Below are 20747 nucleotides of genomic sequence, written 5' to 3'. Positions count from 1 at the left end.
ACACTCATTATGCCATGCAAAAGATAGGACACAGCCTCAGCACAAAGATTATCCCATCCAAACTCATTCACTAGCCATAATTATGAACTATTAAAGTATAACTAAAAAAAACGTATTTTTACCATCAGCAACTTTTCATCTTTATATTTAAATATCATAATTCACCACATATATATCATAACCTTTCATTTTTATTTGAATAGGACATTTTTGTGATCTTTGTCAACATTTTTATTTTCTTCATAGATTTTTAGGGGACTTCTTACTAAAAGTCCAACATCATGTTTGTAAATTATTAAATAAACGTCAGTAATTTTGATCATTGCATTTGAGGAGTGCTTTTTATGTTAGGACCTTAATAATTATTTTTTCTGCAACAAGTTGAAGGGGGGGGGGGATCTCAAACACACTTCCATTCATCCTTAAGTAGGACCTGAGAGAGGAACACTGCACCAGACATTAGTCAGTCATATAAAACCTTCTGGAAGCTTCAAGCTAATACAGCCTCACCATAATTAAATGAAGGGTAGAGGCCAACTTACCCTTGACCAGACACAGTACTGAATTTTAATCACTCAATAAGCATTTGACGGCCTGCACAGAGGAGAATTCTTGGCATAAGTTCTGATAAAATGTCACCCTTGGGATAGCTTGGTGCATAAAGTTCTTTTAAAAGGGTTGTGTAACCATAATATAAGGTCCTCATGACAGTAACTGTGCCAAGTGTCAGGAACTCATTCCAGAATTTGAAAGTGTAACATCTTTACATAATGTTTCTATAAAACAACTCAATCACACAAAGATAAAATATTCAAATGGGGCGTGCTGCGACTTTTTTCTGGTGGGTTCCAAGACCCAAAACATATCTATTTTCAGTTAAGTTACTGAAAACATGTCCTTATTAATAATAAAACAAACACATTTAAAAATCATAATAAACTGAAACCCCTTAATGTGAAGGCTTATTGTCATTTCAAATTTTTCTGAGAACATCTAACAACTAGGGAGTCACGAGAAACACCTACGGTGATTTAAAAGAATGAATTTAAGGACAATATAAGAGTCACACATCCATCCCAAGCCTGATGAGAAGTTATGTTTACAAATAATTACACATTGCTGAGGGAGGACCAAGGCTAAACTAAGAGACCATATTGGTCTAAAAAAAACATGCATTAAAAGTTTTTTTTAAAAATCCAAATTTGTAAAACTGGAGTGAAGCACTGGTTTATTGGGCCCAAATATGTCACATATAAATTTGTATCTGTCTTCTATGTGGATTAGCTAAGACATGGCAAGTCTATCATATTTCCACCAAAGATTCAGTAGATGAGGTATTCTGGGTTTTGGCTGATGTATGTGGGTGATGAGTAGGTAGGACCTACTGAACTTGGGCCAGCATGGAAGTGTTTCCAGACTTTGCTGCCTACACTGGAACTGTGGAGAGAAGATGTAATGATAAAAAGAAATAATATTTTTCAATTCACCTCATGCAAGTACTGTAGTGCAATCTCTTTGTCATGAAAGTGCAATTTACAAATGTAGATTTTTTTTTGTTACATAACTGCACTCAAAACCAAAACAATGTAAAACTTTAGAGCCTACAAGTCCACTCAGTCCTATTTCTTGTTCAGGCAATTGCTAAGACAAACAAGTTTATTTACATTTACAGGAGATAATGCTGCCCTCTTCTTATATACATCACCAGAAAGTGAGAACAGGCATTTGCATGGCACTTTTGTAGCTGGCATTGCAAGGTATTTACGTGCCAGATATGCTAAACATTCATATGCCCCTTCATGCTTCGGCTACCATTTCAAAGGACATGCTTCCCTGCTGCTGATGCTTGTTAAAAAAAATAAGGTGTTAATTAAATTTGTGACTGAACTCCTTGCGGGAGAATTGTATGTCTCCTGCTCTGTTTTACCCGTATTCTGTCATATATTTCATATTAAAGCAGTCTCGGATGATGACCGAGCACATGTTGTTCATTTTAAAAACACTCTCATTGCAGATTTCACAAAACACAAAGAAGGTACCAATATGAAATTTCTAAAGATAGCTACAGCACTCGACCCAAGGTTTAAGACTCTGAAGTGCCTTCCAAAATCTGAGAGGGACGAGGTGTGGAGCATGCTTTCAGAAGTCTTAAAAGAGCAACACTCTGATGAGGAAACTACAGAACCTGAACCAGCAAAAAAGAAAATCAACCTTCTGCTGGTGGCATCTGACTCAGATAATGAAAATGAACATACATTGGTCCGCACAGCTTTGGATTGTTATCGAGCAGAACTCGTCATCAGCATGGACACATGTCCCCTGGAATGGTGGTTGAAGCATGAAGGGACATATGAATCTTTAGTGCATCTGGCATGTAAATATCTTGTGACGCCGGCTACAACAGTGCCCTGAGAATGCCTGTTCTCACTTACAGGTGACATTGTAAACAAGAAGCGGGCAGCATTATCTCCTGCAAATATAAAGAAACTTGTTTGTCGGAGCGATTGAGTGAACAAGGAGGACTGAGTGGACTTGCAGGCTCTAAAATTTTACATTGTTTTATTTTTGAATGCAGAGGGTTTTTGTACATAATTCTACATTTGTAAGTTCAACTTTCACGAGAAAGAGATTGCACTATAATACATGTATTAGGTGAATTGAAAAATACTATTTCTTTTGTTTCTTTACAGTGCAAATACTTGTAATAAAAAATAAATATAAAGTGAGCACTGTACACTTTGTATTCTGTGTTGTAATTGAAATGAATATATCTGAAAATGTAGAAAACATCCAAAATATTTAAATAAATCGTATTTTATTATTGTTTAACAGTGCGATTAATTGCTATTAATTTTTTTAATCTCTTGACAGCCCTAGTGGATTTGAATATTAAAGGATAGCATTAGGTAGCACGTTAAAGCATGTGTGGACATGTATATACTGTACCATCAAGGGATCTTTAATTCAGTAGGGAATATAGGGAGCTCCAGGAGGAGCTATGTGACACCTGCAATGGAAACATACACAATGCATTCATGCAGTACAAGAAGAGCAGGGCTGCTACCCACCCCTGAAGAGAATGTTCCATCTACCTTATTCTGAACATCTGTACTAGGCAGTGCACAAGGGATAATTAGCCATAGTCCTGCCCCTTTCCACCTTGCCTACCTTTGAAGGTTAGGTATGGGGCCACTAAGATACTTAGGTGCCTAATCCCACATTTAGGTGCCACTGTGATCCACAAATCCCCTGCTTGGCTGCTGCCTAACCCTGGTGCCTAAGTTCACTGAGCGCCTAAGTTTTCAAATAAAAGTTCTTTAAGCACCTAAATTTCTGTCTCTGATCACATGAACTGCTACCTCCCCTCTAGGAGTCCAAACATCTATCTCTCACCTAACCCCTAGAGCAGTGGTTCCCAAACTTGTTCTGCCGCTTGTGCAGGGAAAGCTCCTGACAGGCCGGGCCGGTTAGTGTACCTGCCGCGTCCACAGGTTTGGCCGATCGCAGCTCCCAGTGGCCGCGGTTCACCGCTCCAGGCCAATGGGAGCTGCTGGAAGCGGTGCGGGCCGATACACAAACTGGCCTGGCCCACCAGGGGCTTTCCCTGCACAAGCAGCAGAACAAGTTTGGGAACCACTGCCCTAGAGTGATACACAAAGCAGGGGAAGATCCCTTTGGTTCTACTAATATAAGCAGAGAGGGGAGCAGGCCTCCCTAAGTTACCAGAAAGCTGGTGTGCATCCAGGGTGTTGGAACTAGGGGTGTTGGGAGAGCGGCAGCTCCCCCCGGCTCGAAGTAGTAATAATTAAATACATGGTTTCCGCTTTCAGCACCCCCACTATAAAAATTGTTCCAGCACTCCTGCATGCATCTCCCTCTCCCTGCTAAAAGCAGAAGGAAGTTCCCCCTACTTTCCCTGGCTTGGATAAGCAGCACTTCCCCTTCTAGCGCCCTTTGGCTGGTGCAGTGAGAGAACCTCTTCCTCTTTCAATCAATTTTAACCACTGCCAGAAATTAATGTACTTCCAAATTGAATTTTTGCAACTAAAAATAAAATTAAAACACCCACACTTTTCAATGGGCAATATTATTATAAAATAATCAATCTACTTTTCAAAGCTGGTTATTCAGTTGTGAAGTTTACACTACTTTGGTCACGGTGTTACATGATCCCACCTGCTGTTTGTAAGGACTTTAGCTGAAGTTCAAGAGATGAATTTCAATTAGCAACATACATGCACCTGAAACATAAAGTGCAGAAGAAAGGAGGATCTCACTCTTTCCCTATCTTGTTACACTCATAACCATGAGAATTGATTTGTGCTGTTCCTAATGCTTTAGTGGGAGTTTTAGTCTTGAGGATGAGAATCCTAATATCTGGTTTAATAGTGGTGGGGAGGGGGGGAGACTCCACAGCCTCCCTATCTACTCTAACCTTTTAAATAGTCTGTATTTTCATTGACTGGCCATTTCACTTCTTTGCAGGCTGCTGGGGTTGCATAAGAAAAGAACAACAATTGCCAGTTAATCCAATTACAAAACACAGTAAAGGTTGAAGTACTAGAGTATCCTGCCATTTTGTATACACTTATGAAGGATTAAAGCTCTCGTTCTTGTGACAAAAATTGAAGTGAAGACAGTAAATGACTGTGAGAATAATAGCAATATGATTCTTCGAGGATTCCTTGTGGAACAACCTACATTTATTGATGGGAAACCATTAGACAGAAAACAGAGTAAAATTTCAAATCATTTCATTTATTTACCAGTCAACAAATGCACAACTAACATGCTATATGCCATTCCACTGGCACTTTGGAGACCCAAATTAGTCCACAGCTCCAGATTTTGGGCTTGGCATTTCAAACCAGCAGGGACTAGGGTAGCAGAAGTGATGCTTAGTCTTTGAGTGGGAGAGAGTGTAAAATGCATCACTCAGTCAGAAGCATTCTGAAGTGGCTGCCACAGATAGACAGTTGAGCATCTGTCAGCTTTCTGTGCCACAGGGTCTATGTTGAAATGTAAATGCATATTCCCAGGATGCTTAAATTAGCCTGCTAGAATGAGCTGTATACCAAACAGAGCCAGGCAAATGGTTTGCAGCAAATAATTTATTGGATGAATTTCACCTCTTTTTCTGTTTGTGAGTTGTCCACTAATAACACCGAATTTTCTCAGTTGAATTCATTATTTAAATGTGTCCTTGGATTACTGTGTTGCCAGAACCCTACGCCTGAGCCCTGGCACTACAGCAGTTGAATGAGATGGGGAAGGCTATGTAACCACACAACTTGTAGGGCCTCATGGGCTAGAATCTGCTGACATCCTCTGTCCTTAACAAGAGGACTTCGGTTTGTGGGGCCATTGGTTAGCACTAATTATGAGCTGTATATATAAAGTGGGACACCATTAATGAATTACACCCAGAATCTTACCTCCAATAATGAAAACAATTGTTATACATTAAGGATAACATTCACAAATTTTAATGGAGGAACCCAAGTCCAATTTTCAAAAGAGAATTAGGACCAGATTTTTGAAGGTATTTAGGTGTCAATCTGCATATTTAAGCACCTAATGGGATTTTCAAAAGTGCCTAGAGCCTAACTCATACTGAAATCCAGGTGCCCAATCCCATTAGGCTCCTCTCTTTATCTTCAGGTTTCTAAATATCTCTTTAAATCTGGCCCTGAGGAACCTAAGTCCTATTTAATAAGATTTCAATCCTAGGTGCGGAAGTCACTTTTGAAAATGGGACTTGGGTTCCTAAATCACGTAGGCATTAATTTTGCCACAAGTCACTATGGTTTTGTGAAATTTCGGCCTGCTTTTGTAAGGCTTACGCAGATGACTAATGCTTACTCAAATGAGTAGTTCAAACACAATCACTTGGACTAAGTCACATAAGTAAAGATCGCTCACGTGAGCAAGGCTGGATCAGGAATTCCTGATGCTGCACTAGGAAGCCATCTTCCACCAGAGATTAAAGTAAAGTATATATAAATACCACTATTGTGATACATATAAAATCAGATTCTATTTTCATAATTTATTTGTATACTCAGAGGTAAAGTCTTACAAGGATATGAAATATAAACAATGATTTTAAAAACATAAAAACGTCTCAAACTTGAGAACTTGAGCGTACATACATTTTTTTAAATGGGTAAGGTTGGATATCTCCTGGGCTTTAAATGCTGTGCTGTGGCTGTTTGCTTAAAAAACCCACTAATGTGACTCTATTATATTTTAGCATATTTCCCAATGGAGCTGTTCAGGCTTCAGACTTAAATAGTTGTCCACAACTTCTGCAAATTTATTTATCCCTCAGGATGGTCAAACTAGCTGGTCAAAATTTTAGAGAATGTTTTAATGAAGTATTTGCACTTCCTTTTCTTTATTTTTTTCTTTAGCAACTGTTAAAGTTTTGAAAGTAATCTTGTGTTTATTTATTAAGAGACCAAAACCAATGCATTGGATTAGAAGAAAACCTCTAAAAGTTTTATATCAGACAGCAAACTTGCACTTCAACCTTTCCACCTGGGAATTTTTCACCCAAGTTTCAAGTCTATTGACAAGGCTGTGACAATCCAATTGGAAATACTGAAGCAGTGTACACTTAGTGAGCAGGTGAAAAATAATTAATCAAGTATTACTCCATGTATTACTCCAATCTTAATATGTTTATGTATATTTGTCAATGTGTGTGAATATACACACACAAAGTCAGAAACAGACATAATATATGTTAGCATAAGGTCCTTAAAGTGAATATAATTCAGGTATCAGATACCTCATCCAAATATATCCTGATCCCCGTATATGAAATATAGCAGTTTCATTGGCATCGATTTGGGATGGCTGTACTTTTCATGAATGACTTAATTTAGATATGCAGCCCACCCAGACAAGTACTGACAAACACTTTGGATGAAATCCTGGCCCTATTAAAGTTAATGGGATTTTTTTTTGTGTTCAATGGGGCAAGGATTCCACACTTTGTGTCTTACCACAACATTGCATATTCTGAATATGCCTTTTTAAATCTTTCGTTAGCAGCAATATCAGATCCAGACCTTAGGAATTTGGTTAGAGAGAGAGACAATGTATATGTACACGTTCCTGAAACACATCACAAATTCTATTGCAAAATTCCCCACTGATTTCACTGGAAAAAGAAGGATTAGGGTCTATATCTTCTCTTTCTGCAGGCTGCAGCAGTTGTCTCTTCTGAACTCAGATACTATTGGCTCCATTAGGTCATGTTTTATGAAACACACAAACTTGTCTTCTACTTCTTTTATTCCCAGTTCTCATCATTTATATATAAATAATGTCACACTCTTGACTTTTTTATTTTGTGTACTGAAAAACAAATTTAGCTGATACTTTTTTTTTCTGATGACTTGCCATTATTTACTGTAAGGACATTTAATTAACAAAGTTTTTGCCATCTTTCCTAGCCTTTAAGCTACTGAAGTCTTGCTGTATCGTTCTCCTATCACAAGGCTTTCTTTCCTGTGGATTTGTTTTCATCCCATTTCTATGGGAGCTGAATTTTCCCTCACAGAGATTCCCCACAGTAGCTTGTTGGGAGAACAAGTTCCCTCCCTCCCCCATCTGGAAAGAAATGTAAAAGTCTACCCCCAAACTGGATGGATTTGTGGATTTCTAAAGCCATATGCCCACATGTCATGTATAGCAATTGGAGAGGCTACTGTGTGGTACTGCTGAAAATTTGGACCTAGTAATTTAGGTGCTTAAATATCAATTTGGGCACCTACCTTTAGGCAGCCATGTTAGAAAATGTTGGCATGTGCATATTGTATCTCAGAGAGCTCCTCTTGTGTAATGTGAAGCAGGGACTGAGGGTGAGTACCCTGTGGCGTGTAGTCTGTTCTTTTCAAAAGGCAAAAACCTTGTTCTTCTGAGGTATATTCATGAGCCCCAGGGAGAAGCCATCTCAGACAGAGAGGAGTTAGCAGTGGGATTTATTCATATTCAGAGACATGGAAATCTAAATTGCCCCAACCCTCTTTTTAATCTGATGGCATACTTAACAGCAACCCCTGAGAGCCCCCTTCAGCACTTTGCTGGTAACACGCTAACAAAAGTAAATCCTTACAGTGTCTAAAATCCAAGTCCCAGATATCCCGTTCTAATTTTACAGAGAATATTTCCCCTAAATAGTCTGTCTGGGGTCAGTTTTTAATGCATATGGGAAGGCAAACATATATTTGTTCATCTTTGTACCTAGTAAGGGCATTGTTGATATTATAGTACACAGATTAGTTGGTCATTTTGATCAAACACTATGCACAAACAAAATATAATCTAAACCTACAGTCCTTACTGAAGGAAAACTTCAGAGAACAGAGGAATTGCCATTCTGGAGCAGACCAATGTCCATTCCATCCTGTCTTCTGTCTCTAACAGTGGTCATTATCAGATCTGTCTGCAAGAAACCTGTCATGGACAATTATGGTGGAGAAGAAGTTTTCTCCTAATCCCCATTAGTTAGTGGTTGATATGTAAACTGAAGCATGATTGTGTATCTCTCTGAAAAGAACATAAGGATTTCCCCCCCCCCCCCCTTTAATGTGGATTTGAGCCGGTCAGAAAAATTCTGACAAAACACTGTTTTATTGGAATTTGCCCATTCGCTCAAATTGAAAATTTTCATGGAAACAATTTGATTTCAACAAAATTCCAATAGATCCCAGGCAGGTTTTCATCAGAAACATTACTGGTTTTCTGCCAGCTCAGCCACCTAACTCCTCAGAGCCTGCTGAGCCAAGAGCCACAGAGCTTGGGAGCCAGAACTACCAGGGCTTCAAACGATCAAGGAAGCTATGCTTTCCAGGCTCCCTGTGTCCCTCGGAGCCTGACAGGCTGGTTGCTTCGGAGACAGGGATCCTGGAAGTCCTAGTTGCTGGGAGTTGTGGGCTGAAATTGATGTGATTCTTGTGAGTTTTACTGCTGCCCACCACTGAACAGTAGCAGCAAAGAGATCAAACTCTTGTTAACTTGACAAGAGTCTGCTCATTTCTGCAGCTACCTGGGAAATTGACAAAAAAATGTCAGTTTCAATAAGCAGCTGGGAAGGCTTCATAGTCCTTAGCTCTGCTGTGTCATGATACCAGGCAGTCAGGGGGATCTCCAGGACCATGTTTTCTTCTGGGAACAAAATATTATGGTATTTCCGTTCCAAAAAAGTTTCTGAGCTTTGGGCATTTCAGCTCAATTTAGCACAAAAAATATTTCTCAAAACTCAAAAATTTTGGCAGAACTAAAATTAAATTTCCCAGCTAGCTCTTCTATGGATGTTATTATCCATATAAATGTCTAGACCATCCTTCCATCCTTTTGTAAATTCTGTTAAGGTTTTGTCCTCATTGCTATCTAGCGGTAATACGTTCCAGAGGTTAACTGTGCTCTCTGTAAGAAAGCAAATTCATTTTTGTTAGTTTTTTGATATTATGCTTTTCAGTTTCATTGAAAGTTTCCTTGTTCTTTTAGTATTAGAAGGGCAAATATCAGTACCCAATTTACCTCCTCTATACCCTTTATTATTTTTATATATATCTAACTTGTCCCCTTCTATCTGCATACTGATATATAATATCAGTACCCAATTTACCTCCTCTATACCCTTTATTATTTTTATATATATCTAACTTGTCCCCTTCTATCTGTCTCTCCTCTACAGTATCCTGTTCCAAATATTTCAGTATCTCCTCACAAGAAGTCTTCCCATTATTCTAATTATTTTTGGTGCTTGTCTCCAAAGCACTTGTATTTCTCCTATATCCTTTTTTTTTTTTTTCAGATCAGGTGACCAGAACCGAACACAGTATTCCAACTGACAACTTACCCTTGATGTAAATAGCATTATATTTCCAGTTTCGTATTATAGTTTAAGTCTTATACATACTAAGATTTTATTTGCTGTTTTGAAGACTGCTGCACATCGAGCAGAGATCGTCTATAGCTGCCCACAATTATGTGCAGATCTTTTATAGTTAATTTACAACCACCCACCAGTATGTATGAATAGTTCAACATATTCTTTCCTAAATGCATTTTCCACCCCTTTTGAGCTGAGCGGCTGGCCAAAGTTGGGGTTCCTGCAGGTTGTTTCTACTAGGAGGAGAAAGTGATGGTGAAGTCAGATATCTTTGAGATAGTCCTGTTTATTTACAAAGAATGTACAAAGTCCTGTTTCCCTGACCACAGGAGGAATCAAACAACAGGAAACAGTTTATTTACCCATAGCTCAAAGCCCTTTCCAGTCAGCACTCAGCCCAAAAAGTGCCCTTTGAAGGCTTTTCTCCAGGCCACACTCTCAGTGCTTGTTCGGGCTATGTCTGGACTCCCTCACTGCCTTCTTTCTGCTTCTCTAGTGTTTCTCCCCTTATCTCTCTCACACAGACACACATACCTCCACCAAACAATGAAACTCCTCTGCCCAAATTAAAACTGTTTTAATTCTTTAGCAGACTCACCTGTGCCTTTGTTTTGTCTGGTGGTGTAGTTTGAGTCCCCTGTTGTTTCTGAATTTATCAGGAATGAAGGATGGCTGTTACACTCACTAGTTGCAGTGACATCTTGCCCAACCCACAACATTGCATTTGCATTTGAATTCAATGTAACTTGAATTTCATATGCCTTTGTGTTCCCCATCCACCTAAGTTTCTCTTTAGGTCCCTCTAAAGGTCTTCACAATATTCTCTAGTCTTGACTAATATTAATAGATTTATATCATTTATAATTTTTGCCACTAGGCTGCTCACCCCCTTTTCCAGATCATGGATAAATGTACCACACAACACTAGAATTAATACAGATCTATGGGGCACACCACTGTCAACATTTTGACATGTTGAAAATTGTCCATTGGTTCCTACTTGTTGTATTTTGTGTCTCTGCCAGTTTCCAATCTATGACAGGCACTGACAGCACTTTACCTCTCACCTCATGAGCTTCTATAATAGCCTGTTGCAAGGAAATATTACAAAGGCTTTTTCCAAAATCCAACTAAATTATGTCTGACAGTTCGCCTTTATCCACTATTTTGTTGACATGCTCAAAGAATTCTCTCAGATTGGAGACACTTCACTGAGAGATTTCTTGAGTAAGGACTTTTAGAATACTTTAATAATGCACCTCCATGTATGGAACTCTCACTGAAGTCAACTCAACATCAATGGAAAATATAAAGAATTAATATTAACATACTGTATTTTCCTTGCCAGCAGAATTTATTTTATATTTCTATTTTATAATAAATAAATAATAATAATAAATCAGTAAGTGCCTTTGAGAAGAAATAACATTTTACCAAGGTGTACCATCTACATTGCTACATTGGTATCCAGGAAGATAGTTATGTTTACATTATAACTCTATTCATATAATTTCATTAATATTAAGTAAGTCGCTAGCAATACAGTATTATTTGCTGAAGTGAAGGGCAACAGTAGCATTTGTCTGGGGCTTTTTCCCGTCTAAAAAGCCTAAGGATTATTAAAAAAGCAATAAGTCCCACTGGTTTCAAGTACGTACATAAGTGCGTTCCTAAATAAGGACATTTTCCTGACCCAGGGCCCTATACAGTATATGGTCCCAACCCTGCAAATATGGGCATGCTTAACTTTACTACAGTGACTAGCATTTCAATGAGACTACTAACCATAGTAGAGTTAAGCATGTATAAGTGTTTGTAGAATCGAGGCCTAATAAGTGTTGTAGCTCACAGGTTAAAAAAGAGGACATGTTGCTAACAAAGTTCTACTAAACAGACTAGAAATTAAACCCTGCATGGATTTCTTACCTGGATAATTTGTGGTGATTCTTCTTCCCTTTCTTAGTTAATTTGAGTAAATTAATATCTACCTATATGATGTTACGAGGCAAATTACAATCATTACTGAAATTATCTCCAGTGAAAGAAAATGGGAATGGTTTACTTAGCTGCTAAAAGAGAGAGAGAGAAGAGCTAATTGCAGTGGTTTAGAAGAGAACTATTAACACACACTGTTTTCTTTTACAAACATCTATCACTATTCATAGTGTTTTCTTAGAGAGGGTAATTTTTCTTTTAGACTGCATTCCACTTCCTTCCAGTAGCGTCTAGGCTTTTGCCTATTAATTCTGTAAAGGCAGAGTAATGGCACATTTAATATTTTTTAGCTCCTTAGGTACCACTTCCATAATTATTAACAATAAATCTGAAAAGCGTTTTATACAAAATCTCACTACAGTTCTTTTGAAGCATTTCAGGTTTGCTTCTTAGATTAGAAGCTTTCTATGTGTGTAATCCACCTGGGATGCTTTTTACTTTTCCAGTATTATGAGCAAGTCCTCAAGAAATGTGGAGAAGTTTCTAGTTTCTTTTTATAAAGTTTCTCCAAAGACAGGATTAATACATTAATATCCTTGGCCAGCATTTTCTCTATTATCCCATCACATTAGATTCTTAAAGCATCTTTCTTTGAATTATGAAAAGTGATTTTGCTCTGTTGGAGGTAAAAGAAGCAATCTCTAAAAGAGAAAACACATGTTAAATTAAGCAGTAGCAAGGAAAGGATTGATAAAAAAAAGTCCTATAAAAATACCCTTAAAATATCTCTGCTTATAAAAGTTTAAAGACCCAAGGACCAGTCAACTGACTCTTATTCAGACATGTCAATGTTGTGTGCTGCAGTCATGATAGCTTCGTTTGGGCATCTGTGCCTTGGGACACAGTCTAAGTTCCTAATCCTGTAAATATTTACATACATGCTTGTTGTGTCTTTGCACTTTACACAACAAAACCAAATGAAGGAAACCAGATGGGCACAGTTAGGTTCCAAATAAGAGTGTTTACTAAAAATACACAAGCATGCCAGGTCAAAAAAATTGCAGGATTTGCTATGGAGAGGGATCTGCCCCAAAGGAGGAATGGCTGGTCGATCCATAAGCCCTATCACTTTTGTATCCCCAACCTGCCTCCTGTTTTCTGTGGCATCACAGGAAAACATCAATGCAGCATAACTCTGCAGTGCGCAGGGGCTACCTGACCTGTAAGTCAATGGGCATCCTCACTACTAGAAATTAGATCTGTTCAAACACCGGAAAATATTTTTTGTGTAAATTTTCATTAAAAATTGTATTTTTTTCCTAACAAAAAATAAATTTTGGAAAATGTTGGCTCTGTCTATTGGAAATAGGTAAATTTTCACCAGACTCCTGAAATCTGTAATTAGAATCTACTATGGTGCATACAGCTGGCCCATGTTACTTTGTTTATAGACCATTATTTTTAATATGTTGTTTCTAATAGCGCACATTTGGTTGAATAACTTATACATATATCTAAGTGACTATTTTTAGCAACTATTGGTATTGCTCTAAGGATAGGCATCAAGTCATGAGTTTGGGAGTGTGACAGGTTACCCTCCCCCCTCTGGGGTGCCACCTGATGTACTGGGGTATCACTGAGCCCGCCTGTTCCACCAGCCTGGGCTCCCTTACACTGTCCTGCTGAGCCAGGCCCTCAAGCCTCTTCCCACACACACACAGGTAGGGACACACCCAGCTGCAGAAAGACACAGACACTGAAATCAGTACTGCATGGGAAGGCTTCAGCTGGGGAATTTCCCAGCACTCCAGTGCACACCCCCTCTAGAGTATAAACCCAAAATTGTATAGCCTTGCACTGCACAGAGAACTATGCAGCGTAAGGTCATGCAATTCACCCCCTCCCTCAATGTGGAGGAAGATATGCACAGCTTCTGCCCCACTCCCCCAGCTATGAATTCCACAAACTGGTTTTAGAGAAAACAAAAACAAGTCTATTAACTACAAAAGACAGATTTTAAGTGATTATATGGGTTAGCAAACAGATTAAACCAGATTACCTATCAAATGAGACAAACATGCAAACTAAGTTTAAGATACTAAAGAAACTGGTTACAAGTAGTAATTTCTCACCCTAAATGTTGTTTTAGGTAGATTGCTGTGGTTCTTGAAGGCAAGCTGCTCTTGCTTGCAGCTTAAAACTCCAGGTATTTCTTTCACAAGCCAGACATCTTTGCAGCCTGGGCTCAGCTCTTCACCCCCCGCCCCCCGACTCTCCTTTGTCTTTGTTTCTTAAATGTTCACAGCAGTCATCTTGGGCGGGGATTCAATGCAGAACAATCACTCTTTATGTCACTCCCCTGCCTTAAATAGGTTTTACATATGGTGGGAATACTTTGTTTTCCAGTGTGGTCCATCTCCCCCCCGGGGAAAAATACTGGTATTCTATCATGGAGTCCAGTACCACGTGACTTGATCACATGATTCTGTAGTGTCAAAGCAGCCATGAGTCAGAGGCTGTTTGTAGCATCCCAGGAAAGCTTCTCAGGAAGGTGGGAGATTAGCATCTTCAAAGACTTATTGTTCTCCCTAATGGTCCATTGACTTGTTCCCAGCTAGCCAGTCAGACTGATTGCATTCTATTGGGTGGGTGTTCCCCAGATGCAAACACTTTTGTAGTACAGATGTATATTCAATATTTCTAACTTTAGACCAAAAAATGACACAGGCATACACATAGGATACTCATATTCAGTAAATCATAACCTTTCCAATGATACTTCACATGACCTATCTTGCATAAAATACATTATGATTATGACACAATCATATCATAATATTACTATGAAAAATATGGGAAGCAGTGCCACAGGGAGTAAAGCCAGTTAGGAGTTTTTCAACTAAAACTCTTTTTTGAATAATGCTGATTTGTCAAAAATGAAACTATTTGTTGGGAAACAATTGTTTTAAACCAATTTCTCAACTTGAAAAACATTTTGAAATTGTTAAAATGAAATGTTTTCTACATTTTCAAAGCAAAAAAAAATCTGGTTTTATTTTAAAATGACATGTTGTTTAGAAATGTAAGATAATTGTGGTTTTAAACAATAACAAATGATTGAAATGGAAATGAATTGGTTTGATGGACATGAACTAATTTTTTAATTTTTTTTTTTTGCTTAATTAAAATATTTGAGATTTCAACTTTTCATTCTGATTAAGGATGGGGAAAAATTTGAAGTTACAAAATGTCTGCATGAACAGGGAAACTGTTTCTTGCCTGGCTCTAGTTGGGAGTAACAATGCAAATTATGTAATGTCGGTAAGGTAGGGACTATGCTAATACTTCTGATAAGCCTCTGAGCATGCCCAGAATGAATTAGGTGTTTCTAGAAGTCTGACTGAGCTGGATACTCACATAGTAAATTAAAGTCACACACATTTTGTACTGTCCAACCTAACTTCTAAACCCTTCTTCTTCTGTATATAGATGCACTCAAATGTTCTGAGTACAGGATTGGGAGGCATGGCCAGCTCTGACACTTTCAGACATAGTATAAAAAGGAGCATTACAGTTAAAATCAACAGAATTAGGCTGAGTTGGCGCATTGACCCTCTCCCTTCCACCACTGAATTCTACTGATTCACTGTGAGAGTAACAACGGTTTTTGTTCTGTTTTTTACAGTGTTGCCCCATTTTGACATGTGGCCTGTGCCTTCCCAATAAGATTCTCTGAGGACAATCAGGTTGACTCAGCCAGGATCTCTATTGGAGAGTACACCAGAATGCACTTGTGGCACACTTTGAAAGAGTGCAGTGTTCACTCTCTCTCCTGTGCTGCTTCTGAGCCCCTCTTCAGAGCAGGAAAAAGACATAGCCATGGGTATCGCCCACCCTAGTCTCTGTGCTGTATGAGAATGCGACGTTACAGATCCTTGCATGTTGAAAGCGTGTGTGCAAGAGTTGAGGCTACCATTTCTACTGATAAGCAAGAGGATGGAGAAAAGTCTCTTTGCACGTTCTCCTCTGTTCTTGCACATAAATGCAAGGCAAGCTCCATATTAACCCTATCTGCCTCAGTTTCCCAATCAGTAAAATAGGAATAAGAAATGTGCTTCCTTACCTCACAATACAGAAGTGTAAAGAGTATTCATACTTGTAAACTCAGAAGACGAAAACCACTATGTAAATGCTACATGTTATTAATATTAGAAACAATTTCCCAAAAGGCATAGCATAAACAGGAGAAAGAGAAATATGTACACTGTTCAGGCATAATCCTCACAATTCCCACAGTAAGATCAGGGCAATGTTCTAATGAAACTACATGGCAGTTACAGTACCAAATAGCTTTCGTTTTAGCAGTTAATGAAAGACCTCATGCAACCTAATTCAAGTTCCTTTCTGGTGAAGCATGCCAGCTGCAGTCCCAGTCCAATTATTGCTTTTACAAAGGGCTCTAAATCTGTCAACAAGCAAAAGTGTGAACTACAGTGTAGTAACACAGTTAAGAAGGTGACCCAGTTGTTACAAGAGCGGTGTTTCCTCTTTCAGGGGGAGTAATGCAAACTGGATAAATAACAGCATATCAGTCAGCAATACCAATGCATGAGTAGGGTTGAGGTTAAATGTCATCATTATTACACAGAAATAATTACATCCAGATTAAATATATAAGAAATGCAAAATTAACAGTTCTGTCAAATGGAGCTATGTTATTCATGGTATGTGGTACTCATGGTATGGCACAGTCCCTATCCTTGTACATTATTACAGAACATGCTGCAATCTGTTTTAGAGACCTCAAAGAAGATTCAAATGCCAGTCACCTGTCTAATGGGCGGGCATATGTCCTCTGGGCAGGTAAGGCATTAGCAATCATACTTTTAACCCCCACAAGCACAGCCACCATGAAACAGCCTGACAGCACTCCTGACTGTTCATTGATATTAGTAGTAGAAATAATAATGGAAAAGTATTGGTGTTCAACACTCATTTCTCACAGTGTCACTGCAATACAATAGTAGTAAAACACTCATCAGGGTAATACAGTATCTACCCAATTCCTCCATATTTTCAATAATAGAGCTGATTAGGCAATTTTTAAATGATGGAGGGAGAGAGGGAAGAAAGCTTCCTGAAGATGTATGTATGTTTTTTTTAATATTGACAAGGCTGAACAGGACAAACTGATATATCACATTTTATCATGTTGGTTTTTTTTTTGCTAAGATCTTTGAAAGATTTGTGCTTAATACCTTAAATATCTATATAGCGTATTTGAATGTAATGTTGCAAAGTTCTGCATTTGAGGAAACCTGCACATATTTATATAGTATATAAAAAAACCCTTTTTGGTATACAGTATATAATGTATTTTTGCAAAAGTTGATACCATAATGTACTTGATTCCAGACCAGACTTTTAGAACAAATGAAGTAGAAACAGACATCACATGTTTTACACAAGACCCATGGAATACTAAGATAGTGAGACTATTTACTTATTGCTATGAGTACACTCAGCCTAGATATATCTATTTATTATAGAACTAATTGTTCACCTTATTACTGAGTCTTGCTTTATTAAGTCAAGGCTCCCAATAGTAATCTGGGAGATGTAGATATGTTTGATCGGTGTCACTATGTTATTGTTTTCCTTTTTTGAACCAAGCAGCTAATCAAAGTTTGAGGTCTGGAGATGTTCCAATTGGAAGCAGAAATCAATGAAATCTGCTATTCGCTTTGATGCAATCTCGTTTATTTACAAGGAATGTCCAAAGTCCTGCTTCTCTGAACCAAGAACAAGAAAAGGTATTTCTTAGCCTACACCAAGCCTCATTAGCCAACATCCCCCCTCTCCCCCCCAAGCTCTGTCTCTAGCTTTTTCCAGAATCACAGTGTGGTCACAGGCTACTGCCCAGCTTGCTTGCCTTTGGCCTCTGCTTCTCCCACTGTTCTGGTGTGTTTTCAGTATCTGTGTGTTCTGCCTCCCTTTCCTCCCCCCTGCGTCCCCCCTCCACCCCAAAAAGAACAATACTCAGCAAAATCTCCTGGATAGGTTTACATGCTTGTTTTGTCCCAGGTGGGTAGTTATCCTTACAGTTATGTTAACCGAAAGATGAATTCACACCTATCAATTTCAATGAGGTTTTACCTTGCTATGGATTGAGTTTTCTCCGAGTTCATAACATTTTGTTAATGGCTCATGCATGAGGAAAGGAGAAACTGCTCTCATGCCTTCTATCTCCACAGGCACTCTGTGGTGTGAATATGCCATAGAGGTAAGGCTGGGAGTGTGCTTTATAGGCACTGTCCCACGTTATGAGTGGCATGGAGCCATTATGTTCCAGTGGGAGTTCCAGGTGGCATACTACCTCACTGAGACATCCTGAAGTGCAGAAAGAGAATATCTGCTATACCGCTCATTAACAAAGTATAACACTTCCTCCAGCAGCCATTGTGCAGGGAAAGCTGAGCCATGTGCTGCTTCCCTCTCATTGCCTGTGGGGTTGCTAACGTTGCAATCCTTGCACCCAAGAAGTACAAAAAGGTTGACTATGCTCGATTCCTGTTTGGGATAATCTAGGTCTTTCATCAAGACTGGCATGAACTGTAAAATTTGAAACCCATTTCAGACTCCAAATACTCCCCAAGCTTTGGCTCTGGAGGTCTTGGTTCTGACCCAGCTCTACTTAGCCTTGTAATTGCAAGGATGATTCTGAGAATTCTACAAGCATAACAGGTAGTGTGGAATCATAATGAAATGCATCAAAATGCATTTCACTAGGTATAGTCTGGTAAAATTACCAGAAATAATACAGGAACAGGAGCCAAAATGCTATAATCTCAAGAACTAAAACTACAGAATTGATGGTGACCATCAATTTAATTATGAGAATGAACCATGTCTTATTCGATTGGTTATTAGTCAAAACATTTCGCTATTTGCTTAAAAACAACATTAACTTTTAATCAACCAAAAGGGTTTTTTTGATGGTTGGTCTTACATTTTTTTTTAGGCTAAATATCGCCTCTGTTAAGAAAACCTACAAGACAAAAATCTGAAAATTATCAGAGTGGTACTTATCTTAGTCATAATAAACCATCTTTTTATAATTTAAAAAATAGAAAGCTGAGGAATTATCTTGGGTATAGCTGAAGGTATATGATTTATGTAATGAAATATTAACGTGTCCCAGCAGGGGCCCTGGAGGACTTGCAATTAAATAAAACATTAATTTTTACTTAAATCCTGCCCTTATTTAAAGGTGAAAAAGGCATCAGAAGGCCAATCATTATTAAATCTTCCCAAACTCACTCCCTAGTAACAGCCTTTGGATTCAAAAATCTATGTATGCCACTAATTGATGATACCTTAAACTGAGGTGCCGTACTTTTTTAAACTACTGAATGCGTTTTCACTATGTACTCACTTCTTGGTCTATTGAGCAAGTAAACACGTATAGATCTAAAACCTGAGCAAACCTTTTAGTAGAATCTGTAAATTGGCACACGCATGTAAAACCCACATTTGTGAATGGAAATGGGCATATTTGTGAACTAGAACATTGGCTGCTCAATTAACAGATTTGCCCTTTTAATTTCCTGGTTTGCTGATGAAACGCTACCTAACTAAGTTGATGCACATGTAAAATTATCAAGTAAATTCACTATACAAGTCTTATGTACCCCATAAAGTTCCACTTAAGTCCTATTTTGAACTCAGTGGGATTTCTCACATGTTTAGAGATAAGAAATATTTGCAGCATTGGACTTTCAGTTGGACCTAAGTGATATATAGGCCGTATATAGGTCCTGTGAACACAGGGGTCAATTTTTCCCTGGGTGGATTATATCACAGGCCCTATTCAAGGGCAGCTTAAAATGTATCCCTTATATTTCATTGGTCTGTGTGAAATTCAGTCGTTATTTTATTCACAACAGGAAAGGTTATCCCAATGTTATATTTGCTGGTTCTTGAAACTGGAAATGCTCAGACCTATTAAAAGAATCAGATGAGAAGGGTAGAATTTTTAATGGAATTATGCAGGAGTTCTTCAGAAACTGTTACACACAATAACTGGGAAAAGTATGTATGCCATCCTTTGATACACCTTTTATTTCTCATTTTCTAGTCAACTCTGGTGAGAAATTGAGAGATAGCAAAACCAACCTCTTCTTAAATGTAAGTATTTTATGATAGAAAATTAGCTATATAGTTCTTTAAACAGTAGAGATTTTAAGCTCTGAAAATTTAGTCATTGTACTCATGTTAACATAACTACTCTGTGAGCCCAATCCAACTCCTCTGAAGTCAATGGGAGTTGGACTGGGTCCTATACTAGGTTTTATATAAAATGTATTTGACTAGACAGTCTGCAACAGATGAATGCCAAAATCATGAGGCCCTCTATAGCAGTAGTTGAGTTTTACAAAATTTACATTTTAAAATACATTTACCAACTAGCCCCTAGGTAACTGATGTTCCATGCAAATGTTAAAGAAAAATGGAAAATGTTCACATGAATAAGGTTTTTGATGCTGTGATAAAAGTTCATAAATAAGGGTTAATTCCTCTCTATCCTTCCACACATGCTATAGATCAAAAATACAGCAGCATAGCCATGTCATGGAGAGATGCTATGGGGTACTTAGCAACCACCTGCACTTCACAGCCTATTGTTTATTGGTGGCTTTCTAAATGGGACAATGCAGCGGGGTGTTGGGCCAGGACAATGAATCCACACACAGCACAGCTACATTGACTCAGAACCCCATAGAGATGATACCATGGGTCATGTTCACTAATTTTCCCTATATACAGGAGTAGGAAACATGGCCTCCCTATCCTGGAACACGGTTTCTAGCTCCAGGCATGGGGAAGAGAGGAGAAATGTTTTCAT

The sequence above is a fragment of the Emys orbicularis genome, chromosome 9, assembly GCF_028017835.1.
Source record: "Emys orbicularis isolate rEmyOrb1 chromosome 9, rEmyOrb1.hap1, whole genome shotgun sequence".
In the NCBI taxonomy this organism is placed as follows: domain Eukaryota; kingdom Metazoa; phylum Chordata; order Testudines; family Emydidae; genus Emys; species Emys orbicularis.
This window is presented reverse-complemented; position numbering follows the sequence as displayed.